The sequence below is a fragment of the Solanum pennellii genome, chromosome 4 (genome assembly GCF_001406875.1).
Source record: "Solanum pennellii chromosome 4, SPENNV200".
Taxonomy (NCBI): Eukaryota; Viridiplantae; Streptophyta; class Magnoliopsida; order Solanales; family Solanaceae; genus Solanum; species Solanum pennellii.
The window spans coordinates 18,495,967-18,501,092 of NC_028640.1; the positions used below are offsets into that span (position 1 = coordinate 18,495,967).

The 5,126-nt window shown below is 34.7% G+C and overlaps 1 pseudogene; it reads left to right on the top strand.

Moving 5' to 3' along the window:
• The first annotated feature begins 1,048 nt into the window (after window positions 1–1,048).
• Window positions 1,049–2,395, top strand: LOC107016554 (annotated as a pseudogene).
• Window positions 2,396–5,126: the final 2,731 nt, after the last annotated feature.

Below are 5,126 nucleotides of genomic sequence, written 5' to 3' on the forward strand. Positions count from 1 at the left end.
AGAGTTTTCAAGTTGCAAGAGTTGATAAGGAAAAAGTTTAAAATTCATGTTACCAAGACTACTGTTAGGAGGGCAAGAGCTAAAGTATTAAAAGAAATCATGGGTGATCATGTTGTGAAATTTGGGAAAATTCTTGACTATAAAGATGAACTGTTGAGGACCAATCCAGGGAGCACTTGTGTTGTTAAACTTGGTGAACTTGATGCTCTTAGTAGGCCAGTATTTCAGATCTTTTACATATGTTTTGATCCATTGAAAAAGGCATTTCAAAATTACAGAAAATTCATAGGTTTAGATGGTTGTTTCCTTAAAGGGGTTTGTAGAGGACAATTGTCAGTTGCTGTGGCCAGAGATGGTAATAACCAGATGCTGCCACTTGGTTGGGCAGTAGTTGAGTATGAAAAAAAAAGAGACATGGACATGGTTTATCAAACTTTTGAAGGATGATCTAGGACTAGGAGATGGTGAAAATCTTACCCTGATTACAGATATGCAGAAGGTATATGTACTATTTTTCATTTTGTATCTGTCTTTATCAATTTTCAGATATTTGTTATTATAACATATCTAGATCTATTACAAGGATTAATAGGAGCAATTCAAAAAATTTTACCTGTTGCTGAACATAGAATGTGTGCTAGACACATCTTAGCTAACTGGGCTAAGGACTAGAGAGGTCTCCAAAGAAGACAACAGTTTTGATCTATTGCAAAGAGTACCTTTGAATCTCAATTGAGGAAAAATGTTGCAAAAATAGAGTTTCTTGGTCCAGAAAAAATGATGGATTATCTTATGTACTACAACATAGAGTTCTGGTGTAAGGTTTACTTTAATACTCAAGTAAAATGTGATTCTGTAGATAACAATTTGTCTGAGTACTTTAATTCATGGATCTTGACATAGGCACAAGACAATTATCACTATGCTTGAAGAGATAAGAGTAAAAATGATGACTAGAATAGCCAAGTTAAGAGAGTTCACAAATAATTGGATGTGTGATTTTTCTCCAATGTGTCTAAAGGTATCATAAGAGAATATTGATAGGTCAATGAATTGTAATATTGAATTTAATGGAGTTGATGGGTTTGAAGTGAGAAAAGGACCATTTCAACATAGTGTGGATCTTGGTAGGTGGATTTGTAGTTGTAGGGTATGGCAGTTAAAAGACATACCATGTGCACATGCTGTGACTGCCATTTACTTTAAGAAAGGTGAACCCCTTCACTACATTGACAAATTTTATAGTAAGGCAACTTACTTTAAGACTTATGCCAATATCCTTCAACCAGTCACAAACTTGGAGATGTGACCTGAATCTACTAAACCCACAGTTACACCACCTGAAATAAAAAGCATGCTTGGCAGGCCAGGTAAACTTAGAAAGAAGGAAGCTGGTAAAAGTAAAAAATCTAAAAAGCTACCTAGAACTGGACTTGCCATGACATGTAGTAACTGTAATGTTTAGGCCACAACTAGAGAGGACGTCCACAAAGGGTTAAGTCATCAGCAATGGAAGAACCATCAAATACAGACAATGAAAAGCGCAAAACTTCAGGTTTAGGCAGATCAAAGGTAAAATCTTTAACTTTAATTTGGTATGTGATAGTACTCTCATATGTAATAATTACATTTATTTTAACTATATGTATATAGAAAGCACAAACAGAAGCTAAGCATTCTACAAATAGGTCAAGAGGAAGACCACATGCAAAACCTAGTGCATCTCCAGGACCTGCAAAGAGGTCAAGAGGAAGACCATCTGTTGCAACACCTAATGCATCTCCAGGATCTGCAAAGAGATCAAGAGGAAGGCCACCTTCTGCACCTAGTGCATCTCCAGGACTTAGTGCATCTGCAGAACCTACAAAAGGTGCAAGAGGAAGATCACCTGCCATGCCTAGTGCACCTAATGCATCTGCAACACATGCAAAGAGTGCAAGAGGAAGACCACCTGCAACACCTAGTGCACCTTTTACATGTCCATCGCCAGATAATAGTAACAAAGGAAGACGAAGGGGTAGGGGAACACAACCTCATACAAAAGGCAAGCAGTCATTGGAATGGGTGTGTTTCAAGCTGAAGATGGATTCAATGCTCTTAATGTAAGTGTTTTCTATTGATTCAGTTATACTATTTTTTAATGTTTAAATACAAATTCAGTCAGTATTATTTCATACTTTGAATACAGCCTGGGATGTCAAGTTGTAAGATCTTCTCTACTGGTTCAGCAAAGGTGACAAAATCTGCTGATGTTATTGGTGATATTGGTTACAAATCAAGTACTGCACCCAAGTTGAAATGGAATGGAAAAGCAGCAATCACAACAAGAAAACTTCAACAAATGAGAGGGGAACAGAGAAAATCAAGAAGAAGTAGTTCAACCAATCCAATCTAGGAAGTAATGATATTGCAGTACTGTTTTAAGTAGGCAAGAAAACATTTCCCATTTTTATTGATGATATACTAGTATTGAGCATCAAATTATGTTTTTGTTTTGATCTTTTATTGTAATTTGACATTGTGTAAGGCCTATTTTACAATTGATTATGTCTATTAAAGGTCATTTCTCTTACAAATTGTGTTATGCTTATACTTATTTGTCGTAGTATAGACACTCTTAAAAATGGTGTTATGTCTACTAAAGACATGTTTTACAATCGAAAAGATTAATGATATTGATATACAAAATTTCTCATAATACATATGACAATCAATATAGATTTTCAAATCCTTTCACTATTAACTACTGACATACGCTATGACAATTCAATTACTTCAATACTTGAAAGATTCCTACTTTGAAATAGGTTGTTCATGAACAAGGCTGCAACACAAATCAAAATACATAAAATGACCTTCCAATCAAACGTACACCATTTCAAATTTCTTCGTTTGAACCTCTTCTCTCTTGTCAAATTATCAATCAGAACTTGTTGTTCATTGATTTGAATCTGTCTCTTCCAACTCTTTGATTTTGTTCACCAATTTTGGGAGGATAAATTGGGATCTTGGATCGATTTCCTCTCTATCTCTCCATTAAAAAAAATTACAATTGTTCGAATGAAAAAATAAAAATAATATATTATGGTATTAACATTCACATCAGTTAAACAAAATCGAATAACTGAAGAAAAGTAACATACACCATAGTAGGGGCATGACCCAAATCGTCTACCGGGATTCGATTTCGACCAAGAAGTCTGCATATGCAACAAATTTCCATGTTTGCATCTTATGATGGTTTTGAGCATCGGGTCTGATTCTTCCATGCATAGCTTATTCAATTTCACGTTAGACATTACTAACCCTAATAACAAAAAAAATAATCTGTCGAATTGGGGGGGGGGAAATCAAGCTAAAATTCGACAATATTGGAAACCCTAACTTTTATCTTAGTTGAAGAAGTTACGACAACATTTGCTAATAAGAAAAAAATGGTTGATGAAGAACAATGGTGAATGAAGAACAAAGAAGGAGGGAGCTTTTGTACAAAATGAACAAAGAACAATGGTGGATGAAGAACAAAGTGAAAAAAATAAAAATAAATAAATGTATGGTGAAATAAAGAGTAAAGTTACCGTTGGGAGGATTATTTGGACTCCACATGGATATTTTATCACGTTCTTACGCGCCACACGGAGGTGAGTTCACTTATGTGACCACGTCAGCGNTATATATATATAAGTTCAGGGGGTAATAGGGCCCCCGCAAAGGTTAAGTGTGTAGTTGGAAATATGACCAAAGCTTGAGGGGGCATTTGACCCTTTTTTCAGGAAAAATATTGAAAATAATAAGAAAATATATTTTATAATAAAAATTGTGAAATAAAATTATATTAGTAATTTTAGGTTGTTCACTCTCTTTGAGAGTGAGCAAAATACTCTCCATGTCTGGTGGACGAAAAATGATATAATAAAATATCTGCTCAAAATTATTTAGCGGGGTAATAGGACGGTTACAAAGTTAAGGAACCATTATGAAAATTCAGCATAACTTCACTAGTGACTTTATGTCCTTTTTCTTTTAATTTTCGAATTTCTTAAAATTTAGCAAAATGCATGAGTATTCATTCAACTATAACCGAAATATCATGGACACCTTCTATTTTATAGGGGTCCTATTACTCCATCTGTCCCTAATTATTGTTCACTTTTTCTTTTATAGTTGTCTCTAATTAGTTGTCCATTTTGACAAATCAAGAAAGAACATTTTTTTTACCTATTATACCCTCAACTAATGAAAAAGGTAGATGTCACGATCCAAATTTACAAGTCTTGATGGCACCTATGTATCCAACCAATAGGTAAGTCAATCCAACATATTTTATCAATTTGAATTAACTAATGATTAAAAGGTAAACACTAAGTGAAAATCTTCAACACTGAGTTCTTTACAATTACGAAATGCAGAAAACTAAAAATACCATTCAAAAATTGGTGTCATAAGTACAACAACTCCTAAATATGATGCAAGTCTGAAACTAAAATGTCAATTCCAAACATAAGGAATATTCCTTCTGAATACTAAAATAACAGTATAAATGAAAGATAGAGGGAGGTGTGGACCACGAAACAACCAAGCAGCTCACCACAACTCCAAGACACTCTAAGCTCGGACTCAAAATGCTCCACGAGATGTTATCGTACTCGGAATTAAATTTGCACCACAAAGAGTGCAACAACTGTAATATGAGTATGAAATCAGGTGTACCCAGTATATCTCATTGGCTGACAACGAAGAAGTAGTGACGAGAGTTTATATAAGAAAAATTAATTTTTTAATCATACAAGTCTATATTACACTTACCAGTCAGATTTCATCAAATATAGAAAATCAAATATCAAGTACTATCCAACCACCAATAACAACACACAATCATCAATAATGAAGGATATCATGAGATGCAATTCTATATGACACCATGAAATGATATGCCTCATAATACCCAGTACTCTCTCAACCGTATATACATGATTCTCCTCGAATATACATCGAGAATTCATGACCCATGGGTGACTCATGGCGTCCATATACCGACACGGACGATCTCCACGTGTCTGTGCGGACGATCTCACGCACTACCATAAAATCAAATAATTTCCGCACGGACGATCTCCACGTGCCCA